Source organism: Mus musculus, chromosome 8 (assembly GCF_000001635.26).
Source record: "Mus musculus strain C57BL/6J chromosome 8, GRCm38.p6 C57BL/6J".
NCBI classification, from domain to species: domain Eukaryota; kingdom Metazoa; phylum Chordata; class Mammalia; order Rodentia; family Muridae; genus Mus; species Mus musculus.
In genome coordinates, this window is record NC_000074.6 from 104,009,220 (window position 1) to 104,036,762 (window position 27,543).

A 27,543-nucleotide genomic window follows, 5' to 3' on the forward strand; every position below is an offset into this window, starting at 1 on the left:
AATGGAGTGTTCTGGGTTTTTTTTTTTTTCCACTGTCTTGTGGAACGTTCCAAAAGCCTGCAGGATCTGTCTTGATGGATCCCAAGCGTGAAGCTGGAGAATGGATACAACAGATACTGTTTTGATATGGCTTGGCTCTGTCTACACCGCCCTGGGCACGGAATTGAAATCAACCCACAGTGATATTCACCCTCTCGATATGGACCTTGAACCTCTTCCTTTCTTCATCAGCCAAATAAAGACACTGGGTTGCATGGCCTTGAACATTCTAGGAGAAGGCCTGCTGCCAGGCTGAGGAAGCGGGTGTGTATTCATTGCAATCAGCGGGGTGACAGTTCAAGCCCAAATTCTGCCATTTACTAGCCCAGTGGATTGGGACAAGTGACAAATGGCATGGGCTATGTGCACTTTGCTTTCTTTTCTGGAACATGGTTGTTGATGATCTCATAGGCTGAGGTGACTAGATTAGGGAAGAAGGAGAATTTTTGGCACCTGGTCTCTGCCAAATAAATTTATCTAAAAAAATAAAGGCTTCACAGTTTGTTTGGGGACTGTGAGTTCGGGTCCCGGAAGGGCTTCATCCTCACTGGGGTTTGACATCTCTTCCTGCTGCTGCTCTGTGGACCGGGTAGAGTAAATCTGCTTCTGATGCTGGGATGGCCACCTAGCAGAGGCAGGGTGCAAGGGTGGAGCTTCTAGGCTGCAAGGATACCACCATTCCCCAGGAAGACAGCTGGGATGGGGGATGGTCTATCCAAAAATAATTCTTTGCATTTTATTTTAGATATTCATTATGATTACCTGGGTGCAGTGGTATCAGCCTTAATGACAGCACTTGAGAGGTGAAGCAAGAGGGTAGTGGTTCGAGGGCATCCTCAGCTACACACTTAATGAGTTCAAAGCTACCCTAGGCTACATGAGATATATTTTTATATTTTATATTAAATAATGATTATTTAATTATTCTATGATTATGTTAGTATTAGTATTATTACCAAAACTTACCTTTCATGTTTCTGCTGTCGGTTTTGGAAGAGCCGCTGCCTTAAGGCAGAAACAGTAATCCCTCAGGGCTGTTAGCAGTCAGGGTGGTCCTAGCACTTCTCAGCTCAAATCTGTGATATTAAATAACCGTTCTCTCCCTGATGAGTTCAAGGGAGAAGCAACTATCTGGGTCGCCTCCTCTTTCCCTAAATCTTTATGCTTTGTATTCTTATTACATCTGGGTCAGATTCATTGCGACTATTGCACATAATTTGGGAGTTTTTCCTCTTGTTTTGAAGTAGCAAAGGTGACATTTCGCTTCCAATTCATTCTCTTGGGATATCAAGAAACATTCAAATGTTTTTCTTGAAATTCTCATGACCTAGATAGAACTCCTAGATAGGATTAAATAGCTAAAAATTAAATGCGGTTATTACAGTTTGTTTTGTTTAATGTTATGAATGCAGGTTCCACAAATATTGTAATCGTGATACAATCTAATTCCTATTATTCTGTTCTGTATTATTATTTAAAATTATAAATATTGCTTGCCTCAGAAAGGAAATAATATTCTTCCTAAAGCTATCTAGTTTACTCTCTCAGTATTTGAGTGTTAGCCATTGTTTATCTCTCTGTTATTTGTTGACTGAAAATATTTGAAGATGACTGAATAAATAAAATTAACTTTCATCAGCAAAATTAATTATTGCAACAGTTTATTCTCCCAATAGTTCACAATTCTAACAATTAATGAGATTTTAATATCAACAGTTTATTTTATAATGTTTTCAGAGTACAAACCTATAAATTTAGAAGTAGACCTTAATTTAGACATTAACGATAAATCCAAAAGATATACATTGTCATGTTACAATAACATGAGGTCATAATAACTTACATCATCGTTCAGTCGTTGATGGCGCATGATTTGAGAAATATCATTGAATTTTACATTTTTTTTCTATTTAGCCATCTAAAAACAGAACACCAAAGTCACAAGCAAACTTTCATCCCTGCATCAAACAGAGTCCAATCAGGGAAACATCACTGGATTGGAACCAACTCAGAGAATAAGTCTAAAGATTGATTTTACATGTCTACTGAATTGGATGGAGGGGGTGCTCAGATATGTGGTTACATGTTGTTTTAGGTGTGTCTATGGTATTGTCTTTCCTGGATGACATCGGCAGCTGATACCATACACCAATAAAGCATGCTGCCCCCCACAATATGGTCCTGATGGAAAAAAAAAAAAAAAGATGGCTGGCTGCTATGGTTTCAGTCTAGAATGGTTCCCGGATGTTCATGTTTTAGACACTCCATCCTGGGCAGGTAGCATTATTTGGAAGACGGTGGAGCTTTCAGGATATGGGATACGGATCACTAGAGGCAGGCCTTTGAAGGTCAGTCCTGCCTTCTGACCATGGTCTCCACTTCCCAGTCCAAAGGCTCGTATCACCACAGAGAACAGAGGGACCCACAATGCCTTCCACACTTAGATGAAGGAAGCCTACACACACACTCATCTGAAACTAGCAGCTAAACAAGCCTTTCCCTCCTTAAGTTATTTTGGTCATAGTGACAAAAATTAGGAAATTTAATTTTATCAGAGTAAAGGGGAATAACTCAGTGTGACAGTCTTTGAATTGCAAAGTTTATCTCCTGTCTTTGAACTTGAACTCAGGACTGTTTTTACCTTTGGGGCTGCTGGTTCTAAGGCTCTGCACCTCAGACAGCAGCTATCCCACTAGCTAGTTAGTATCTAGCCTACTGCAAAATTGAGGTCTCTCTCCAGCACCCACAATTGTCTAGACCAACTATTTGGGGGTTTCAAGGTGTCTTAGCAGTATGGAAAACCCAGAGAGTGAGCTGTTAAACCAACCAGGTAAGTTCAATATAATACAGTTAGAAACAGCAGGAAGCTACCATCCCAGGGCTGAAGGGACAAAAGAAAGATGTGATGTTACTGGAGGCTGGGTCTGTGGCCACTCAATGGAAGCTGGAATCTGAGTGGATCGCTCTATGTGATGAGCTAGAAACACAAAAGAGACACAAGACTGCCTGAGCCAGCTGTGGTAATGCATACCATTAGTCCTAGCACTCAGGAGGCAGAGGTAGACAGATCTCTGTAAGTTCAAGCCAGTCTGGTCTACACAGTGAACTCTAGTCAAGCCAAGTCCACATAGTGACACCCTGTCTCAAAGAAAAAGCACTCCCAAAAATCTGCGGGGAAACCCTACCAGAGGCACAGTTGAGAGGAAAGATACTCTAGCTTCTGCGGCCTTCTCTACCCAATCCCCGAGGATGCTTCTCACAGGCTAAGCCCACTCACCTGCCAAACAGATCAGAGTGCAGGAAGGAGAAAGACTGGTCCTCTGCAAAGGAGCCCAGGATGACCACCATCCCTTTCTCGTTCCTCATCCTCATGACCCTAAAACGTAGGTGATTCCCAACTGCCGGCCACCTATAGTTTAAAGAGATGAGGTGACGCTTGTCAGGGGACATGGCTTGAAAATGCAAAGCTGACATCACAACAATACAAAGACTTTGAAGTGAGGCATTGGATATCTCCTCAAAGTCCTCTTCTCTGGCTGCCTTGGTACCCAAGCTCTTACTCCTGCCCCTACCCCTGCCCCCATTTCAAAAACTGCTATCTCTACATCTCTACCTCCTTACAGGTCAGTATCCAGGAAACCTTATCTTCTCCTTCCCCCACCTCGCCCAAGAGGCCTTTCAATCTCCTGCCACTGAGACACTCAAGGCAGTGCAGGCAACTGAAGCAGCCTACCACTGAGAAAAAGGAAGAGAAGACCAACCAATCCCGAACTCCATCTTCAGGGTCCTTTGCAACCTCTGTGATGTGTTGCTATGAGATCCCAGAGGAGACCCTAGACAGAAGTCCAAAACCAGCCTCCAGAGAGAACCCACACTTCAGGCCTGATAACAGTAAACTGCATCTGGGGCCAGAGGGCATCAGGTTCTTTGTTTCTCACTTCATAGGCAAAGACAGCCAGAGGAAGGGTATACCACACCGTAGACACCCCACTGCAACCACAGCCAGGAGCAGGGCAACTGGCTCTCTTGCCACACAGACAGATACCTCCCGGGCCTTTCCTTCTCGCTTTTACTACAAAGAGCAATGTTGCCAAATCCAGTTTATTTACTCACCACTGAAAAGAGATGGAAGACAAAGAAACGGCCATTTCTGTTTGGAAAGACAGCAGAAATGATGACATGCCAGACAATCTGAGGTCCTAAAAGGTCATCCTAATAACACATGATTCGTGTGTGTGTGTGTGTGTGTGTGTGTGTGTGTGTGTGTGTGTGTGTGTGTGTGTTGTACACATTTGTGTTCCACAAGTATGCTCAGGTGCCTGGCATGCCACTTCAACCAGACTGTACCTTGGTTAGACTGGCTGGCTCCCAAGTCTCTGGCATCCTCCTGTCTCCACCCTCCCCTATCCCAGCACTGACCCACCATGCCTAGCTTTAACACGGGCACTAGGGATTTGAACACAGATTCTCATGTTTGCAGAACTTTGCTGTATAAGCCAACATCCCAGCCCCTTAAAGCAGCTTTTATCTTTAGAAGGAAATGGTTAAGGAAACCTGGCAGCTGGTAATCTTCATTTGTGTCAGTCTAAGAGGCAGGGAAGAAAACTTAGGAGCTTTGAGTGAATCCGCCTTGTGTTACCAGTTTAAATATTGACAAGGGCTATGTATTCAGGGAAGCAAAGGGGTTTTTGTTTGTTTTTTTATGTGTGACTGTGTGCGTATGACTGTATGTATGAGTTTGTATGTGGCTCTGTGTGTGTGCCTATGTGTCTCTGTGTGTCTGTGTGCATGTGTATGTAGCTGTGTGTGGATGTGTGTGAAGCTGTGTGTGTATGTGTGTGTGTCACTGTATGTGTGGCTGTTTCCATGTAAGTGTATGAGGCTCTATGTGTTTGAAGAGGCAAGCTATATGTGGCTGTATGTAGCTGTGTGTGTGTGAGAGAGAGAGAGAGAGAGAGAGAGAGAGAGAGAGAGAGAGAGAGAGGGAGAAGAGAGAGAGAGAAAGAGAGAGAGAGACTGACTCTATGTGTGTGACTCTGTGTGTGTGGCAATGTGTATATGTGTGGCTGGGAGTCGGGGAGGGGCTATGTGCTTGTAAGGTAAGTATGTATGTATGTGGAGTAAGTATGCATGAATGTGGAGGTCAGAGGTCAATGTCAGGTCTCATTCTCTTTTGGATCCAACCCCCCCCCCTTATGTTTTTGATATCGGATCTTTCAGTGAACCTGAAACCCCACAGTTGGGCAGGACTAGCTGACCGGGAAACTAGGAATCTACCTGTCACTTATCTCCCGCCAGCACTAGGATTTCAAATTCATGCTGTCATGCCTAGATGTTGTTGTTTGTTGTTGTTGTTGTTGTTGTCATTTGTTTTGTTTTGTATTTTAATGAGGGTGCTGGAAACTTGAATGAGGTCCTTGTACCCACATAGCAAGCAGTACTTACTGAGTATTCTCCTTGGCCCTTTTCTGGTCCTTTTTGAGTAGGTAACAGATTTCTTTTCCAGAAAAACTGGAATTGACTGCATGTTTTGTATGTTTAGTTTTTCTACTTCCGTGGTCACAGTGAGAAGCAGAATGGTAAATGGTCAGGATAGAGTTGGGGTTCAAGAGCCTGCAGTGTCAGATTTTGCTGACAGGACCCTGACATAGCTCTCTCTTGTGAGGCTATGGCAATGCCTGGCAAATACAGAAGTGGATGCTCACAGTCAGCTATTGGATGGAACACAGGGCCCCTAATGAAGGAGCTAGAGAAAGTACCCAAGGAGCTAAAGGGGTCTGCAACCCTATAGGAGAAACAACAATATGAACTAACCAGTACCCTCCAGAGCTGTGTCTCTAGTTGCATATGTAGCAGAGGATGGCCTAGTCGGTCATCAATGGGAGGAGAGGCCCTTGGTATTGCGAAGATCATATGCCCCAGTACAGGAGAATGCCAGGACCAGGAATCGGGAGTGGGTGGGTTGGGGAGCAGGGCAGGGGGGAGGGTATAGGGGACTTTGGGGATAGAATTTGAAATGTAAATGAAGAAAATATCTAATAAAAAATGCCTTTAAAAAACAGATCCTGCAGTGTCAACACTGGGGTTCAAGATCCTGCAGTGTTACCAAGGCAGATGAGCCCTGACTTGTCACCTTAGTAGGTGGTCGTTTCCACATCTATTATGTCAGTGTGACATTCCGCCTGTATGGAGAGGTTGCTAGGATTACCAGAGTCATTTCTTGGGGAGTCTAGGACCATGCCTGGCATCATTATAATAGCAAGTACCACGAGTGCTATGTTTCTACAGTAACACAAATACATACAAGCCTCGTTTTAAATGGATGCATACCATTCTATTGAATGGATGGATTGGGGGAAGTTATTTAACCACTGCCCAATTGCTGGATACTTAATCTTTCCAAAGTTCTGCTACTATAGCGACCAACAAGCAACGCCACATCTAAAGTGTGTTGCATCTGTGATTTAACCGGCTTCCATCCTAGGAAAGCAACTGCTACAGAAAAGGTGACCAGCTTGTTTAAGGTTCAGCACATGATGCTCAATCGCTCTTTGGGGGACTCGCACCATTTGTAATGTGCTGTCATGGGGAGAGACGGTGCAGCCGGGGCATTGTCACACAGTCCTTTCATTGTCGCTGTTAAGAGTCCATCACGGCCCACAGATGGGCAAGAGATGGCATCTTATTGTTTGAGTTGTTTTCCCTGTGGCAACCTCAGGGAAGCTCACACACCCCATTTCTCAGAACTCCCCACCACCAAACACAGCCAGGTGGGACTGGGAACAGACATCTTTTTAAAAAATATTTATTTATTTATTTATTTATTTATTTAATGTATGTGAGTACACTGTAGCTGTACAGATGGTTGTGCGCCTTCATGTGGTTGTTGGGAATTGAATTTAGGACCTCTGCTCACTCCAGCCCAAAGGTTTATTTATTATTATAAATAAGTACACTGTAGCTGTCTTCAGACACACCAGAAGAGGGTGTCAGATCTCATTACGGGTGGTTGTGAGTCACCATATGTGGTTGCTGAGATTTGAACTCAGGGCCTTTGGGAGAGGAGTCAGTGCTCTTACCCACTGAGCCATCTCACCAGCCCAGGAACAGACATCTTAATGGCCAGGAAGGTACCCTGTTCACCAAGAGGAAGAAGAGACAGCCACCAGAGACAGCCACCGGGAGAGTTTAGTTGCTTTAAAGCCATAAAAATGCCCCAAAGCCACAAATGGAAGGAACCAAAGCATGAGCCTCTGTAGACGAAGCCGGCGTCCAGCTCTCTTGTTTTATACTGGCCTCCCCGTGAGGTCATTATAGGAGGACATTTGGGGTGTTTTACTCTAAGACCGATAAAAACATTGCCTTATCCAAACTGCATGTGTAGTTAGTCTGTTCAGGAAGGAACCAAAAAGAATAAAAATAAAAATCCACTGCAACCTATCCCAGGCACACAGGGACTCTGCACAAATGTTTACAGAATAAATAAATCAACAGAGTGGGGAAAATTGGTCTGGGATTTGTCAAAAGTTTTGACTGAACTAAACTCTCTTGTCAAGACTTAAGAGATCATTAACAAATGCAAAAATCAATACGTTTTAACAGGCTGTTATGTGAAAGGCACTCTGCTGGACACCCAGAAATATTTGAGGAAAAAAAAATAATCTCTACCTTCAAGCTGCTCCAGGGGGCAGCCGGGAGGTATTGAGATTAGTAACATGATCTTGGATACAAAAATTATGTGGGGTTAAGTCACAGAAACCCAGTTTAGTAGCTGAGTGTAGATAGTTATCACTTAGAGTTGTTAGGCCTCAGTTTTCCTGCCTGTGAAATGGGCAATACTAAAACCCACTTCACAGAGCTATGAGAGGGTAAATGAGATGTGTTCTCGGGGCACCTGACAATGAATGATGAAAAATGGCGATTGTGACTGTTTATTTTGTTTACAGTGACAGAGAAAAGCTCCATAGATCAGTTCAATGGCTTCAAGCATGTGTTCATCTGTTCCTCAGAAAGAAGACTAGCCCCAAGGGGTTGGGGCTGGATGCCTTCCATCATCTTATCTGACCCCTTGATTACATCTACAAAGATGCTATTTCCCAAAAGATGACATTCATGGGCCAGCATCAGGCCAGATATAACTTTGCCAGGGCAATTCAATCCCCCATAAAACACAGTACCTGAAGCTCCAGAGTCTACAGAGCTCTCCCGTTCTTCCACTGCATTCTAAGCTCTGCCCCAGAATGCTCACTGTCACTGGACAGTGCTAACCCAAAGCATACACACACACATACACACATATACACATATACACATATATACACATACATACACACATACACACACACAGCACATACACATGCATACACAAATATACACACATATTCACACATACACACACATATTCACACATACACACACATATACACACACATATTCACACATATTCACACACATATTCACACATACGTACACACATATTCACACACACACATATATACACACATACACACATATTCACACATACATACACACACATGTGCACACACATGCAGCCAGACATGCAAATTCCTGGTTAGAACTGTTTGAGGCAATGTCTGCTAAGCCAGGCAGGTGGGATAGGTAGACAGTGTTTGCAGGCAAAGAACCAAGACCCAGAAGGCCAAGGAACTTGCCTCACGCCACACAGGTGCAGAATGGAAGGGACTACAGCTCATCTGCCTCTAGGGTCCTTGCTTTTGCCCTAGCGCCAGGAGCAACCTTGCATTTGGGCAGCTGTGTGACTAAGGTACAGCCCCAGCCTGCATGAGTCCCCACAGCCATGATGCTCCCACTGGAGGAGGGTGTGATTTCTAAATGGCTTGTGCTGCTGAAAACGCATTCCCTGTGGCGTTTATGCACACATCCAGGCCCTAAGTCCAGACCAAATCTGCCTGATCCTTAGGAAGTGAAGATTGGTGTGATGGGCCCACAGGTTCTCAGAGACGATGTCTCATGAGACTCAGCCTCAGGTAGGTGGCCCCTTAGCTGAGAACAGAGAAGAAATCACTGGAATCCACAATCCAAGGCCACAGTGAGTATCCTTCTTCAAGGGCTCCTCTGGGTTCTAGATCAATCCTTAACACCCTATCTTAAAGGCAGGAAGCAAACACTTGTGGAAAAAGTTAATTTACCCCAGACCTACAAGGGAAGCAGAGCCGGTATCTATGGGGCCAGAAGAACTCAAAGATGTCACTTAACACTGCATCCCTGCCCCCAGCTGATAGTTTCATAGGTAGAGGACAGAGTGCACAGAGATTGTAAGCTGAGCCACGCAGCCTCTCACATATGGCCAAGGTCTTGGCCCCTGTGAGCCAACCTGTCACCATTCTTCTGTCTCTAAAGGCCCCTGGATGGCTTCTAAAAGTCTTGAAAATCAAACGAGTCCAGCCTCTCCCCTTTATATAATGTCGATAATCAATCTCTCTCTTCTCCCTCCACTCTCACTCTGTATTTCCCTCCCTTCTTTCCTCCTTCCCTTCCTTCTTCTTCCTCCCTCCCTCCCTCCCTCCCTCCCTCTTTCTCTTCCTTCTTCCCTCCCTCTCCCACATAGTATAAACAGCCTATGTTACACGCAATAGTGACATGGGCTGGGTGTTTCCAGGTTCTTGGCCCCTTTTTAGGGAATTAAAATAAAAAGCCTCATGGATTAAGTGTCAAGTCAACTTTATTTAAACAAAACTATAGAACAAATCAGACTACACAAGAGAGCAACTGGCATAAGTGTGGAGATGCTGAGGGGCCTGAAGAGATCATCTGAGAGGCTCAAGAGACATAGTAAAGGAGGTTCTCTGTTTCGATTTGATAGGTTGGGTGAAAGAATTGTTGACAGCTCTTGTCCCCTCCTATAACACATCTGCTTTTCATCACATGGACGTCCAATGATGCATAGGCATAAGATGGTTAATAGGAGATTCCCGCTAAATGTTCACCTACATAAACAGTTTTACCTTCTTACACATGCACCTACAGTCAGTCTAGACCAGATCAGCCTTCCTACCAAACCAGGATGTGATGGGAAGATATTTAAATAAAAGCTGTCTACGTTTGATGGTTATTGAGGGGAAGAGAAACTTGCTCTACCGTTCAGGGTGGGGTGTGTATGGACAGCACACACAGGTAAGGGTTTCAAGCTGGTAAGTACATTGTTAGAAGTGGAGGGGTGTACAAGCCAAACCAAGCAAATAAATGGGTGGGCTTCACCTGCTTGTACATGCATGCATGCATGCATATGCTCCTCCCCCCCTCACACACACACACACACACACACACACACACACACACACACACCACACCACACCACACCACATTGTCCCCTACAGGCACAGACATACACACTCTTAATAGTCTTGATGAGACCCCAGCTGCTGTCCCTAGGATTTGCTTGCTTCCTTTTTCAGAAAGATGAAAGAAGCAAAACCATTGCTGGCTCTCCTGGAAGTCAGACACTATAAAAACCCAGGGCTTAACCCCGGCTAATCCCACTCTCTGCCCATCAGCTCCCTATTTCTGCAGGACGAGTGTGTGTCTGATCACGGGGAAGCTGCAGGATTAGTCACCTGTCCTGCTCTCTCGAGTGGCGCGAGTGGCGCTCTAGACTCCTCTTGACAGCTTCCTCCCTGAGCATGGCCTGTTTCTGCCTCATGCAGAGGAGAAAGCAGGGACCATGAGCAATGAAGGCTAGAAGAACTCCCCACCCCATCTCTATCCTCAAGTCAAGGAAGAGGAATGGTCTAGACAGCTAATGGAATCCAAAGAACAGGAGAGACAATGCCAAAAACACAACAGAAGCCTGTAGAGAAGGTGTGGGTGCTGGGAGAGATACAGAAGGGAGACATGGAGACTTGATTTAGCTCCATACTGGTGTACCCCCTCAGTTCTGAAGCACCATTACCAGAGATGGCATCTCTGCCCTCCATCATGGTCAGTTGCCAAATCGCTCACATTTGAGGTCCATGAATGTGAATTCTGCATGGACACAAAGACCGACATTATGAGGTTATCGCCCACCAATGGGTGGAAGAACTCCCCGACAATTCATTCTCATGAGATGCAGTAGTGTTTAAGTCTTCTTAGCTTCCTGAGCTCCAAGAACACCCTTCCTCTCTCGGTGCTTCAGTGGGAAGGAGCATCACAGAGAACACTCCACCTTTTCAAAGTTCACCAGATCTCTTCTTGAAGCTCCTACTAAAGACAAGCCAGAGCCTGAAGGCTGCAGGGGAAAGGGCACTACCTCCACCAACTCCTGTAGACTCCATCCAGAATGTCATCCATCCAGGAGAACTGGGTTAAATTAAGAAAGGTCAAAAGCTAAATTCAACTGACAAAGGATTGGAGCACACAAACGCTCCAACAGTCAATAACAGCGATCCCTCCAGCCCCAAGCCAGGGTGGAGAGGGGGAAAGGAGCCTAGAAACCTGGGAATGCTCTGTCTGCTTGCTGCCCACAAAGAAAACCTGTAATTCTCTTCCAATACTGTTTCATCTGGCGCCCCAGAACACAATGTGCTGCAGACCTCACGCAGCTGCTCCACACGGAGGCTGAGCTGCCCTCCAATTCCCAGCATCAAACCTCCTGCAACCCTGCCTTCCTTATCTCATCTGCGCTAGATAAATGCCCAGCTCTGAAGAAGGACGAAATGTTTTTAGCCTGGTCGAGTAATATGTGCACGCAGCAGTAGGCAGCACTGGGCTCAGAACATGGATTCCACCCGGTCCCCAAGCTAGAGAAGATTGGTTGAGAAGTCCCTAGCTCATCCACTTGGTCAGTGACACCTAGGAAGAGCCCCACCCAAGCCAGCTGCCAATCTGGAGTTCTGTCCTCTGTAACTCCAGTTTAGGGCAGCCCAGTGCTGTCCTTGCTACCTAGAAAGTCATGGGCACTGGCCACAGACTGTCTTCCCCAACCTCTTGTCAGCCACTTGGAAGGTCCTAGGCAGGTCAGCCACCAGGAAAGGGGCTGGGTAGTGGAAGAGAGCTGGTCACGTGCACTCTCACTGTGGGAACTGTGCAATCTGATTGTGCCTTGACAGAAGCAGGAGCAGCCAGCGGATCAAGCCATCCCCAGGACTAGATTTCAGAAGCTGCCCAGGAACCTCGCTGGCTCAACCGAGGTACCTGATCCAAAAGGTTCATCCACTGACACCTTGATAGCCACAGATTACCTCAGAGTTATCTCAGATGTCCTCTGGGAGTCAGGAGATGCGGGAGGAGCTAGGACTCAGCTCCAGAGGCTGCGGTACCCCACAGAAAAAGAAGACAAGGGAAAAAGAAGGCAAGCTGGAAGAGGGCCAGCAAGAGATGTTTTCTGCCCCGATCCTCTACCTCCATGTCTCACAGGGCTCTGCCACGCTGATGGTGATCGCAGGCCTTTCTACCTTACCCTACCCAAGATTTCTGTGAACTCTCACCTCTAGCCTATGGAACAAAGAAAATGGCAACCAATACGAAGGTAAGAGTCACCAGTGGGCTGGGTTTGAACTCACTGCACATCCTAGAGAAGTCAATTCATCTGCCGGAGCCTGGCTTTCCTTTTCTTCAGCCTAGAATCCCCAGTGCCTGCCTGAAACTGGAAGATCAGATGAAATGAGATATGGGGGGGTTTACGTACTCATTGCTCAGTAAGTCACAAATGTTAGTGACTGTATTAGCTAGCTTTGTGTGTCAGCTTGACACAAGCTGGAGTTATCACAGAGAAGAAGCCTCCCTTGAGGAAATGAAAAACAGCTGTAAGGCATTTTTTTTCAATTAGTGATCAAGTGGGTAGGGCTCAGTCCATTATGGGTGGTGCCATCCCTTGGCTGGGCCCATCCCTTGGCTGGTAGTCCCGGGTTCTATAAGAAAGCAGGCTGAGCAAGCCAGGGGAAGCAAGCCAGTAAGCAGCACCCCTCCATGGCCTCTGCATCAGCTCCTGCTTCCAAGTTCCTGCCCAGTGTGAGCTCCTGTCCCGACTTCCTTTGGGGATGAACAGCAATGCGGAAGTGTAAGCTGAATAAACCCTTTCCTCCCCAGCTTGCTTCTTGGTCATGAGGTTTTGTGGAGGAATAGAAACCGTGACTAAGACAGTGGTGCTCCTGTTCCATTACAGTTTCCAAATGGGGACCTGAGAGTTCATTGTGGCCAAATAAACGAGTTAGGAAACTGAATCCAGGCAACCAGGACAGGATTTCTCTCTTCCAGCCCTGCCTGATGCCTCCCACCACAAAGCCTCCTTGCTTCGCCTTGATGAGGTTTCATCCCACATAAGACACAATCCCAGTTATCCCAGAGAGGGGATAGCAACTCATGGGGTAGCGCTTGCAGTCCGACATCTTTTGTGAGTTGAAAATAAATCCCTGCTCCTCTCTAGGCTGGGTTTTCTCTAGTGCTAACACCCTCTGTACCAAAGAACAAGTTGTTTCTCCCAGCAGAACCCCACGTCTGTCCTACTGACCCTCAGTAGATTTATTTGGTATGAACTTTTGAATGTGGCCCTGCTGCTTAAAACGAGAGAAAGAGAGCACACTGCCAACAGTGTTCAAGTCACGACGGCGGGGGAAAAAAGAAATCAGAGGAGAGGGTGGGGCATGAGGAGAGATCAGGGTGTATTTTTAGGACTCTGTACAGGCCAGAAGTTCCTTTGATGAGTTTAAAAGTAAAAACATGTGTGCTGTGGTTCTGCTTGATTTAGACATGGTGTGGCTAGAGTGCAGTCAGCTTCCTCCCTTGGACTTTCTGATTCGCTGGGGAAAGCCAAAAAGTCTTCCGAAGAAAGAGATGTGCTGAGTGCATCCCACATCCTCCCACCCACATGCCTCTCTTTCTTTCTTTCTCCTCTGCCTTCCTGATCCACGTGGAGTAAGTACCAGAGCAAGTGAGGACCCTGTGTGGTCTGCACAGCACAAAGCTCCAGCCACAGCCTGGGCCCCACCCCAGCAGCTTCAGACAATTGCCTCCAGATGTGTGTGCACTGAGCTGGCCAGGAAGGATGCTGGCAGCCAGGGCTAGAAAGCCTAGCAACTGGTGCCATCCAGGCTCCCAGGCCACACCCACCTACCTCCGCAGACATTCCTTCACAACCTCATCATCTGAGGCCCCAGACAGATTGCAATATTGGGTCTAGGCCCAGCTGCTCAGGCTGTGTGTTCTCACCCAGCTCACTGCTGCTATAGTCACATGGGTTGGAATTGTTCCCTGTGGGAGACTTCACCCAGCTCAGGATCCCAGCTTCTCTGGATCGTAGGACAGTGCAAGGACACATGTCCATAGCCTTCTAGGAGTGGACTGTGGGTTTGAACAGTCAGATGTGCTGGGTCACATTGTGGCAATCTGTTCCCTGCAAACTGCTCTCTCTACGTAGGACCAGACTTTAGCCTCATAGATTCCTATATATCTTCTTCTCCACTGTATTAATCTGTTTCTGTTGCTATGAGTAAAATCCCCTAGGCAAGTTATTTTTAGTGAGAAAGGTGGTCTATTGAGCTCAGAGTTCTGGATGTTCAAGGATATCGCTCAGCTCAGATAAGAACCTCTTGGCAGATGGTGTCACCATAGCAACGGGATGGGATAGGATGGAGACCACAGTTTAAAGGTTCCACTGCTCCTTTTATCACCATCCCAAGCACCAAGATATGAGCTCTCTGGGTAAAAACTATACCCAGACACAACAGGATTTATTCCATAGATGTTACCAGCCCAATTCTACCCAGGCTGCAGAGCTAAGAACTATTAAATAGTATCCATGGTTGGGGACAGGCCCAAATGTTTCGAAGGTTCTTGACCTACTCTTATTCGAAGATTTGAAATAAAAGCCCCCACAAATTTTCAAAAGTATCAAGGAAAGTTTACTTCAGGCAAACCAATAGAAAAGATGAGGGAACACTAGGCCACTTCTTTAGGGTACTCAAGGGACCCAGGTTTCAGCCTAGGGTATCTTTTTATGGGATGTAAAGGAAAGAGAGATTGCTACAATGGGGTGTGGTTTGGGCGGGTCTCCATTTTGATTGAGAAATTAGATCATATAATCCCACTGCCCATGTCCCTTCCCAGAATGCATCTCATTTAATCACATGTGTGCCCAAGTATGCATAGATGCTAGGCAGTAAGTTAGGAGCTCCCCATAAAGGTTAGCTTTGAGAACACGGTTTGCCTTATGCGCATGCACTGAAATCTAGTTCTGGCCTGATCAGCCTGCTGCTCTTCTGACCCAGATTTGTTGGCAATATATTTGAATAAAAACTGCCAAAATCTGGTTATCTTACGGACACAGAGAAATTTACACTTAATGTTTGGAGAGGAGTATCCGTGAAGTCAGTGTAGGTAGGGGTCTCAGACTGCTACGTGGTTTGCTCACAGAGGGGTGTGTGTGCAAAGTACACGCAGATGAAGAAGGTGCATTGTTAGAAGAGAAGTGTGCACAACCCAAACCAGATACAGTTCTTGGCTACCAAACAACCTGCTGGGCGCGCCTGCCTCATACAGGGGCAACAGAGTCAAAAGGCACGCCAGGCTGAACGAAGGCAAAGACTGGCCACCTCCCTCTGGAGCTAATGACACAGTTTCACCAGGCAAATGACGGCTGGTCCACCACATCTGGAATAACAGGGGAAGTTCTGGGCACTCAGGCTGTTCGCACCACACAGGGATGGGGCACACTAAGAGGGCTTGTGGTTTCATCACCCAGGGGCAGCCACAGGCACATGCGGCATGCATAGGCATGCTGGCACAGAAGCTGCGAATGGACACAGACTGGCTGTGTCTGCAGTATCTTGGATTTCTGCTCCTGTATCTAAGGGCCGTGTATACATACTCTGGATACATCCGGAGTCTGACAAGTCAGGGAGATCAGAACATAAGGAAAGGGAGTTAGGAGGCAGAGGGAGGAAGACAAAAGGGGAGAGACATGGATGGGAAGAAACTGAAAGAAGGAAGGAGGAAGGGAGGGAGGGAGGCCCAGGAGTAGGTCTCTAGGAACCTCAGGGAATCACCAGGCACATTTGAAATTCATAGTCTGTCCTCAATATCTCTCCTTCTCTCCCTCTACCCCCCCTCTTTCTGTGTGTGCACACATATGTATGTATGTATGTATGTATGTATGTTATGTATGTATGTATGTATGTTGTGTATGCATGTGTGTGCATGTGTGTAGTGTGTGTGTATATATGTCAAGTATGTGTGTGTTGTGTAGTGTGTGCATGTGTGTATGTATATGTTGTGTATGCATGTGTGCACATGTGTGTGCATGTGTATATGTGTGTGTCAAGCATGTGTGTGTTGTGTATGTATGTGTATATGTGTATGTGTGTGTTGTATATGTATATGTGTTTTGCATGAATATGATTGTGCAGACATGTGTGCACATGGAGGCCAAAGGAGGGTGTCAGGTGTCTTCCTCTGTCCTTCTACTTCATTGCCTTAACAAAGGGTCTCTCACCAAGCACCTGCCATTTCTGCTGGGCTTGCTGGGCAGGGAGCCCTGGGAACCAATCAGCCTGTCTCTGCCTTCCAAAGCTCGGGTTGCAGACATGCACAGCCATAGCTGGCTTTTGGTTTTTATGTTGGTACCAGGACCTCAAATGTGGGTCCTGGTGTCTATCTATGCTCTTACCCACTGAGCCATCTCACCAGCTCCTAAACCGAACTATTCTCGGCTATCCGACCCTCTTGCTGTAAAATAGGGATAATACGGTAGCTAGCCCACTGAGAAGCACAGAACACATCAGACACACAGGAGGGCTTGCGAAAGCTGGGAGATAAATGGCACAGGGTTGCCAGGAGCTCACAAGAGGCCACTTAAGTCCCACACCGGGCTCACAGTAAAGGCTTAAAGGACAGCTACTGCTGATGTTTCTCATTACTGACATGTGCTAGGCCCTTCCCCAGGTGCCACGTTTGTCCTTTATCTCATCTCGTCCCCTCCACCTCCACCACCACCACCACCACCCCACCACCCACCCACCCCCCGCAAGTGGCTAAAATCAAACGCTATAGATGGTTCAGGAGGACCAGAGAGTCAGGAAAGTTTTCTTCTTTTCAAGGGCACACAGCTGATGAGAGAGGCAAGAGTCAAGAGCTCTTCCATGACCCACTGCCGGGCAGGGCATTCAGAGTGAAAATGTGATGACCTTAGTAACCCAAATTCATTGAGCACTTACTGCATGCCAGACCTCATAGCCAGTGGTTCTCAACCTGTAGGTCACGACGACACAGGGTCGCCTACCAGCTATCCTGTGTGTCAGTTACTTACATTATGATTCCTAACAGTAGCAAAATTACAAATTTAAGCCCGGCGTGGAGGCACACACCTTTAATCCCAGCACTTGGGAGGCAGAGGCAGGAGGATTTCTGAGTTCGAGGCCAGCCTGGTCTACAAAATGAGTCCAGGACAGCCAGGGCTACACAGAGAAACCCTGTCTCAAAAAAAAAAAAAAAAATACAAATACAAATTTAGGAAGTAGCAATGAAATGACTTTATGGTTGGGGGTCAGCACAACATGAGAACCCCCATGTTGTATTAAAGGGTCAGCATTAGGAAAGTTGAGAATCATTGTTCTATGTGGAGTGGCTGTTTGTTGCTTATGACCTTGAATTCTCACGAATTCATGAGATTATTATTGTTGTTGTTGTTGTTGTTGTCGTCTCTTTTTAATGGGCAACTAGTATGTAGTATGCTGAGCCCTTTCTGCCCACCAGGCACTATACGGACTGTTTTCTGTGTGTGTGTGACCTTGACTCCTCATGAGCTCATGAAATGAGTGTCATTGCTGTGATTGTTGTCTTTCGCCTTTTAATGAGCAACTGGTGTACAGACCAATTAAGCAACCTGCCCGTGGTCAGTTGGCATGTGAAGGATCTGCTGTCCCCGGGGACACAGCGTCAACCACGCAGGGAGACAGAGAGCAGCCTCAGATGGCGATACTGAGCTGTCTGGAAGATATATTTTTAAAACGTATTTTTAGGACGAAGCAAGGTGTAGAAGAGTCTGTATAATGCGCTGTATTTTTAAAGGGAGACATATGGCCGTACGTGTTTGTAGCCTCACAGTATGTAGAAAGCTGTGCAGGAAGCCCGTGTACTAATTGTTGCCTGGGGGAAGTCTCTGGGAGGCCAGGGTTGGGGTGGGGGAGAGCCACGCTTTTACACTCTTTACATTTTTTATATCTGCCTTTAAAAAATATGGATGTGTGGGTCCCCTGTTCGGCATTTCTAAATTATTCTCATTGCTCTGTCAGCTTCTTGCAAACACTGTCATAACAGGTTCCTCGGGAGGGCCAGGAGGAAGCAGGTGACAAAGGAAGACCTACATCCCAAAGATGGGTAGCAGAGGGCACAGCCTGTGCTCTGTGGTCCAGTCTCCTTCCAGTCAGCCAAGGCTTTTAGGTCTTTCTTGTTATCCTGCCCTCGGGTAGGAGACTCCTTGGGAAGCACTAACCTTCTGTAGCTCACTACTGCCTCCCCCAGGCAGAGATGGACAATGGCTACCAGTCATCACTTGTCATTTCAGGTTTTTCTATGGGCCTTTGCCCTGTGCTCTTTAAAAGAACTCCACCTTTTAAAGAGCACAGGGCCCACCCCAGTTCCACATTCACCTGCCCACCCCAGGTCTCTGCAAGCTACCACTCAGCACTTGCGGCCAGGAGTGACTCCTCTCTCCTGCCCCTTCTCTTAGCTTCCCAACCATCTTCCCTCGGATCCAAGGACTCAAGCCCGCTGCACCTGCTGGGATTGGATGGCACTTCCTCGTCCACGTCGGAGGTTCCTCTTGGAGCAGCAATCTCTAGGGTCAGCCTCGCCCTGGGTGAAACGTTAAAATGCAAGCTCAAGACCCACCTCTCAGAGGCAGCTTGCCTCAGTGGTCCAGAGCCACCTAAAAGCGCACATATTTAAGCGTCCTCTATCCCCATTCTGGAGCAAGTGTCAGGTGGTCTCCAGAACAACCCAGTCTGGTTGGAACTTGGAAATCCCTAAATTCTGTTCCCTCCTAGGATGGGGCCGAGGCGGGGCTGGAAACAAAGCTGTTAGACGGAGGCTTCTAAGTTTTCACCCTGTGTAGGCAGCAGCAACTGTAGAATGGATCTGAGGGTGGGAAAATCATGCTTTAGAACAAAGGTCTCCTCTGGAGAAAAGACACCAGACTCGAACTAAGTCCTCAGTTGGCCAGCAGTAAAAGATAGGAAGGGGGAGGAGGTATAAGAGAAAGGTGGGAGAAGCAAAAGAGAAGTTGCTTTCTCTGTCAAGACAACTGAAGGGACCTAATTGAGTTAGGCACCAAGTTCCAGGACCCAGTGAGCCCAGGAAGAGAAACCAGGAGACCTGGAGCTTCTGAGTGGCCACAGGGCAGCAGGCAGTGCCACAGAGTCACTTTCCAGACTCGCAAACTGAGGCCAGAAGGTACCGAATCTCATTAGAGTTCCCAACTGTGACAGCATGCATTGGCGGACGGGTTGGAATGTGGACACAACACAGAGGCCAGTCGGAGCTGCTACTAGTCAGCGCTCCAAGAGGGGCGGCGGCAAGGCTAGGCTGGCAAGGCTAGGCTCACCAGGCTGGGGAGGCTGGAGAACGGCCGCGTGACCACAGCGCCCCCTGGCGGCGGCCGGAATCGTCGCGTAGAGACATGCGTAAGAGAACGGAGATCAAGGCAGCCTCAGATATTCACTCCAACTCTAGAGTCTGAAAAGGGTGATATCAAACCTTTTACTGTCGCTCGGGTCACACTCAGTACCATCCTTATGTGGTTGAGGTAACTGAAGGTAAAGAATTATCAAGTCCTACATAGGTAAAACTTAAACATCACAGTCCTGATCCAAAGAGAATAAACGAGAAAAACTAAACTCACTTTAAGAAGAGGCAGCACCAGTAGACCCTAGACCTCAGCTTGTGTGCAAGGGCAAAATCTTGAGACTCCAGCTCTTTGGAGCCTAGCATCGGGGATCAGGTCATGAAGCCAGAGATCTAGTGGGGCTTACCACAGTAAATTGACCAGGGTCAAGGGATGCCTTTTCAAGGCTAGTGGTATGGAGACCCAGGCAAAGCCTGTGACAGCCCCAAGACTTAAAAAGGACGAATATCTGGAGACTCTTAAGAGGAAGAAGGAAAAACAACAACTGTTTCTCACTGCTGCCACTACCCTGAGGAACAAAGCCAAATACTTGCTTCTTAAATCTAATTACTTGTGAATTTCTGTCCTTGACTATATGGGGACTCACCTACCTTTACATACTCAAAATTGAATAGGCATATATCCACACTCAAATGAGTTCTCCCCTTTGTGATGTGTGGCTAGATCTTGGTGCAAGGCATGCTGGGGATTTTGTTTCTGTGGAGCAGTGAAGACCGAAATACTATAAAAACTGGCAAAAAGTCATAGGCAGGGAGGGGGGGGGACACCTCTGAAAGTCTTCCTAGAATAGGCTGTTCCTCCTCCTAGCCCCAGGGTCTGGTCACTGAAGCTCTCCCTGCTTGAGCTGCTCTGTGCCCAGTCCTTCCAACCAATAATCAGACTCTTCGGTTTTCTCAAGGAAGCTTCCCTGAGTGCTGTGCAAAACTCTAAAGCAGGGGATCAAGGGATGGTTCAGTGGTGAAGAGCATTTGTTCTTATAGATGACCAGGTTCAGTTCCCAGCACCCACAGGGTGGCTAACCACCATCTGTATCTCTACTACTAGGGGATCTGACACTAGGCCTACATGTGGCACACATGCATGCATGAAGGTAAACCACCGGCACATTATATATGTATATGTACATATATACATGTATATATCTAGAAGAAGAAGAAGAAGAAGGAGGAGGAGAAGGAGAAGGATGAGGAGAAGGAGAAGGAGGAGGAGGAGGAGAAGGAGAAAGAGAAGGAGAAGGAGAAGAGGAAGAGGAAGAGGAAGAAGAAATGAGGAGAAGGAAGAGGAGGAGGAGGAAGAGGAGGAGGAGGAAGAAGAGAAGGAGGAAGAAGAGGAGGAGGGGGAAGAGGAGGAGGGGAAGAGGAGGAGGAGGAGGAAAAAAAGAAAAAAAGAAAGACCCAAGGCTGCCAGATCTAGGTAGCTTACGTGGGGTTCCCAACAGGCACAGGAGACACAAGACTGAGGGTGAAATCTCAGGAACAGGATTGATGGCCTAAGAGGTAATGACAGAAGGAAGAAAAATATCTTCAAAGTGTGTGTGTGGAAAGCACACAGAAAAGCACAAGTGCTTTGCAAAGCCACTCTAGGCAACAGAAGGAAGGCCTCAGGAACGGGGTCCCTTGAAGGACAAGAGGGGGAGCATTTCTCCACACACTCACAGGCTCCACCGGCAGCTCTGGGGGAGGGGTGGTGCCTGATGTGAACTCTTTTTCTATTTTCCATATTATGGATGTTTTAACATTTGGAGAGACGGCCCCTCTGAGAGCCAGCCCATTTGGATAGTTAAGTCGCTGCATCTTTGATATAAACCAACCAAACCACATCCCCTACTCCTTTCTCAGACCAAGCAATACCCCAGAGTCAGATACTCCAATTTTTCAAACTATTCAATATTTCGCTAATTTATTGCATCCACTTGCCCTCCCACTTCTTCAGGAACTCCCCACACTCCTGCCCTCTTCTCCCTTGCCTCTTTAGCCTCCAGATCAATCCTAATATTTCCAGAATCCCATCCACCCTGAGCCTAGGGATACATGACAGCGGATGTCTTCCTTTTAACAGTCAGTTCCATATTTGGATGTCTCTCACCATATCTTGTTAAAAAAAAAAATAAGTCCTGCATGATTATTAACAACTGGCTTGTGTGAACAAGCCTATGTGGACTAAGAGAGACCCACAATGAAGACAGGCCAAGAACAGAAAGACAGCAGGTTCCTGACATAGATGATATATAGGCAAGGTGAGCGGTGAGTCTGAGCTGTCAGAACTGGTCACCGGGTGACTGACATCAGAGGTGGTGAAGGAAGGCCTGGCATGAGAAAGGCACAGAGGTACCTCTACATCCCGTGTGCTTGTCCATCTTCCTCTCTCACCATTGATCCTTCAGTGCCTGCCATAACAACGGTTTCCTGGAGAGACGTGAATTGCCTCCATAGTTTGTGAATTAGTGAAAGGATGGGTGGATGAATGAATAGCGTAAGGTTGATCCCATGTTGGGCGCCATATAAGGAGCATGGCAGACAGAGAAGCAAACCACAAAGAGGTAAGAATGAAAACTGGGTTCAGACTGACCTTGTTGACCTAGCTCAAGACTTCCAGGAATCTGCTCCCAGGTGTTTTATTCCCATTGAATAATTGGCAACAGTATAATTGGGGGACAAACTTTTCTGGTATAATTACAATCCCCAATACACAAGGAAATGTAATTACATCAAAACTTGACTCAGGGAACATGTCATTTCTTCCAAGAAAATGGGTTCTAGAGATAGGCTGTCTACCTATACTGGGCTAAGAACCTATAGAAGGGTTTGGCCTGGTCTCCATCATACAGACATAATAGAAGTCATTTGGGCTATTAACCCAATAGCAAGGTCCTAGTTGTGGGAGCTTGGGGGAGCCTCTGGCTATAAAGGTAATGTAAGTAAGAGTCAGTCATTTAGCCTTTTTGGTACCTCTGGTCCCACTTGTGGGAACTTGGGGATGCCCTGGCTTTAAGGGTCATTTAGATTACTAGCCACCTCCAGTCCTGGTTGTAGGGGCTTGATATGGACCAACACAGATCACCAGGCTATTAAGCACTTCCAATTTCCACCTTTCTAGATGAAAGAATATGATTTTCATCTTTCCCATTAGAAAGACCGTCATGTGTGCTTAACATTCCTGGTTTCTCTGGAGATCTGTGGGCCCAAGGACCTTTGTGCTGTGCTCCAACCCCCTTCATTCAACCAAGGCTCCTTTCAAGCACTGGTACATGAACAGGTATGAACCAGTGTGGGGAGTCTAAAGATTGGAGACTCATACTGTACAGGACCCAGAAGCCTAAACTCAAACAGCAAAGAAGATCCATGAACCTCCCCGATGTTTCTGGAATGTTCTAGATTTGTCTTCTAGAACGGCCACTCAAGCAAATAGCCTAAGAGTCTGCACTGCCTTTGGGGATATCTTTATGGATCATAATCAGAAATGCATATGTTGCCACTAACTTCCAGCAGGTGGCAGTAAAGAGACCTAGAGTAACAAAACCAATACACTGACAATTTTCCCTAAGGTGGAAGCAACTGGCAGGAGGGAAGGGGGATTCTTGTCTGGTGTGTTTAAATTGCTGTCTGGCCTGGTGTCTGATTTTATCCTTCCTCTATTTATTTGTCCCAGGCTCAAAGGCATGTCCTGCTCCAGACTTCCAGAACATGTGCAGAAGAAAAAGAGAAGTTAACCACACAAGCAAGGGAGCTGGGGCAAATCAGAGGGCAGGGGACAGCAAAGCTACTGCCCTGCAACAACTAGTTACATATGGAGCCTGCTTACACACTAAGCCCTTCCTAGACCCTGCCAGCACAGAGAGGGTGACTAGAGAGAGGGCACATGATTAAGATTGGGTCTCTGTATCCATTGTCATGGGAACAGCGAGACAACTTTGCAGGAAAGCAGACCTGAGTTTGCCTACACCTCCAACTGCTTACAGCACAGGAAGTAATAGGACATTCCTGGGCCTCATTTTCCTTATCTGCATAAGAGGGATAACAACACCTACTAGAGATGTTTACAAAAACCAGAAGGTTAGTATAAAAAAAAAAAAAGCAATGGAAGCAAACTCACACAGGGCTCAGCCAGGAAGGAGGCTGTATCCTCTTCCTTGGCCTTGTGAAGGTCAGAATGCAGCTGCTATGGCTGTGTATATGTTACATATATTCCGTAAAGAAATATATTACAATTAATTCATAGCATCACCAACTAGTGTACTATTTATTTAGTTAAAAAAAAAAAAAAAAAAAACCCTGGACCCAGTGCAGCGTGACACAGCCAAGGAGCCATGCAGTCAGTATTTTGGATTCTCTGGGTACTCCCTGGGGTTTCTCTCCAGACCTAAGCACTGATGTGAATGGCCATTTAGGAAGCCATAGCAATCAGGCAAACTTCAAGGAAGCCAGGGTAAAGATCCTGCAATTCCACATGGAGACACCAGGGAGCACAAGAAAGGCATTTCCCGAAAAGAACAAGCCCAGCCACTTATTAACAGTCCCTCTACCACCCAGAGAGGACATATCCCCAGGAAAGGTTTGAGGGGTCTTAGAGCTCCATCTTGGCTTATTGGTAGAAGCCTTCATCTGCCCATGAACCAATATCTAAATGTGAGGAGAGGAGGTTTTTCAGATGCTCAGATCACAACAAGGGCTCCAGAGACACGTAAATAAAGATATAAACATGGCAAACAGTGAGTAAATAAAACTCCAGAAACCAGCCCTAAGGCAATACAGATGGCTGAACTCGTGACAAGGAAGTCAAAATAACCATACTCAACTCTCATAAAACTGGAAAGGAGGAAAGGAATGTAAATAGACAATTAAAGAAAGCCATGAGCGGAAATCAGAAGACCCACCAAAAAAAAAAAAAAAAAAAAAAAACTCAAGAAATCCTGGAGCTGAAAAATGCCATAACTGAAATGGAAAAAATACTAAGTAGCACTCACGGTTAAATGGTTCAGTAGCAGGTAGATCAACTCACTTGAAGACTGAGCTGGGGGCCAGAGAAGGAAGAATGCAGGAAACTGAGAAGAGCTTAGGGGCCTTAGGAGGCTTCACCAAGATCCACAAAAGCAATACATAAACTATAGAAATCGAGAGAGAGAGAGAGAGGGGGGGGGGGGCTAAGACAGGTGAAGAACTAATGACCCTAAACTTCCAAAATCCAAGGAAGGAGTTAAACACACATTCAAGCTCGACGAACCACATAGAGTCCTACATCTATAGACACACTACACTCAAACTATAAGAGTCAAAGATTCAGAGACAATCTTAAGAAACAGCAAAAGAAAAAAAAAAGAGAGAGCAATTCATCACATCATCACATCCAAGGAAGCTTCTATAAGGCTATGGACAGTAACCTTGTAGGGTGGAAAGCAATGGCAAGACACAGCCAAGCCACCAGAGCTGGCAAAAAAAAAAAAAAAAAAAAAAAAAAAAAACTATTTTAAATGTTTTCATGTAAACAAAACCTGAGTTAATTCTGCCAGAGCTGATCTGGGGGTGTGGGGAAGCTGCCACACGAAATGATTCAAGTTGAAACAAAGACCACAACATGAAGCCATTTGGAAAAATAAACATGTCATGGACCTTAAATATTTATATTGCTAAGCTGGCAATTTGACAGCAAAGTTGGTCCAAGAAAATGTGGTGTGTACACGTGACAGAGTTTTGTTCAGTTACAAGGAGGAATAGAGTTATATCACTGACAGAAATATCGATGGAACAGGGAGTCACCCTGAAAGCAGGAGAGACACTGTCTGGGGGGGAAGCAAGGATTGAGAAGGAGGAAGAATGAAAAGGGAAGAAGGGGAAGAGAGGGAGGGATGAGGAAAGTGTAACGGCGTATACGTATGAAGACGGCATGATTAGAGCCACTGCTAGATACACTATCAAATTTTAACAGCACACAAAAAGATATAACAAGAATACAAATCAATGTGATCCCCCCATCAAAACCCCATTACCAACAGAAAATTCTGTTTTACTATGTGAATGGAATGCAGAAGAACTCTCCAATAAGCCCGAAATTGAAAAACCATCTCAGAAAATCCATACTTGCTGGTGTGAAAACGTATTGCAAAGCTCCAGTTGGTTGAGGGACATATATAATGGCAGAATAAAACCTAGGGACATATATAATGGCAGAATAAAACAGGAACCCTAGAACTGTGACCTCCCAAAACTCACCTGTTGGGACCTGTTGAATATTTAAGCCCTAAATTCCTATCTCCCAACTGGAAATGAATAATAAAAGGAATAAAATAAGACATCTGTATAAGACAAGACCCTAGAGCAGTGTTCTTCAACCTGTTTTAATCTAACAGGAATCTCTCTCTCTCTCTCTCTCTCTCTCTCTCTCTCTCTCTCTCTCTCTCTCTCTCTCTCTCTCTTCCCTCCTACCCTGCACACACACAACATAAAGGTATATGAGGATACAATAAATAAGAACAAAGGCTGTCCACAAGCCAAGAAGAGAGGCCTCACCAGAAGGAAACTTGGGTTCATATTTTGATCTTGAACTCCTGCCTCCAGAACTCTAAGACCCCTCAGTCTGTTGCCTTCTGCTATAGCTAAACAACTAATATGCTTGCTGTACACTATACACAAAAACAAACAGACCAGGGGAAATTGTTCAGTGGATAGAGTATAGATGGACCTGCACTTGAATCTTGTACTGGCTAGTTTTGTGTCAACTTGACACAGGCTGGAGTTATCACAGAGAAAGGAGCTTCAGTTGGGGAAATGCCTCCAGGAGATCCAGCTGTAATATTCTCAATTAGTGATCCAGGTGGGAGGTCCCCTTATGGATGGTGCCATCTCTGGGTTGGCAGTCTTGGTTCTATAAGAGAGCAGGCTGAGCAAGTCAGGGGAAGCAAGCCAGTAAAGAACATCCCTCCACGGCTTCTGCATCAGCTCCTGCTTCCTGACCTGCTTGAGTTCCAGTCCTGACTTTCTTTGGTGATGAACAGCAGTGTGGAACTGTAAGCTGAATAAACCCTTTCCTCCACAATTTGTTTCTTGGTCATGATGTTTTGTGCAGGAATAGAAACCCTGACTAAGACAAATCCCTAGTACCCTGTGTATGTAAAAGCCTGGTGTGTGCATGTTTGTAACCCTAACACTGAGGGTCAGGGTGTTATGGAGACAAGCAGACCCTGTAATTCGCTGACTGAATTGGTCAGCTCCAATTCAGGGAGAGACCCTGTCTTTAAAAAAAAATCAGGTATAAAGTGGTCATGGAAAACATCCAACATTAAACACATGCATGTGCATATAACACACAAATGCACACGCATGCGCGTGCACATGCACTTACACACTAAACTAACTCCAATGGATTGAAGACTTAAACCCAATAATCTCCCAGAAGACACACTTCCAGGTGAGTCTGTGAAGACATACCCAGAGAAGTTTAACCAAGGTTGAAGATCCACTCTGAATGTGAGTGGCACCATGCCACAGGCTGGGAACCTGGGCTGAATAAAAAGGGAAAACGATATAACACAGTAAGGACCGGCACTCACCTCTCTGCTTCCTGACTGTGGAAGCAATGTGGCCAGCATCGCATCCTCTTAATGCCAAGCCTTGCCTGCCGTGATGGACCACAGTCCCTTAATCATGGAGCCAGAAGGACCCCTTCTTTGTTTGTAATGTTTCTTCTTGGGTATTTCCTCGCAACAACAAGAAGAGTAGGTGATATGCTTGCAAACAGCAACACAGTAGATCAGAGAATACCAGAAAAGATGTACGGAACTGGGGGACACCGGGAGAGAACTCTGAACACAGCCGCCGCTTTTCTTGGTGAACCCTGGGACCTTACAATCTGAGGACACCTACAAGCAACCCAGG

General features: G+C 46.2%; 1 long non-coding RNA gene across 1 annotated transcript; it reads right to left on the minus strand.

The window, feature by feature from the left end:
• Window positions 1-1,848: 1,848 nt before the first annotated feature.
• Gm32728 lies at window positions 1,849-27,543 on the minus strand. Its single transcript, XR_879138.1, has 3 exons — window positions 27,219-27,543; window positions 3,317-3,448; window positions 1,849-3,016 (listed from the first exon to the last, which is right to left on the minus strand). It is a non-coding gene; the product is annotated as a predicted gene, 32728 (long non-coding RNA).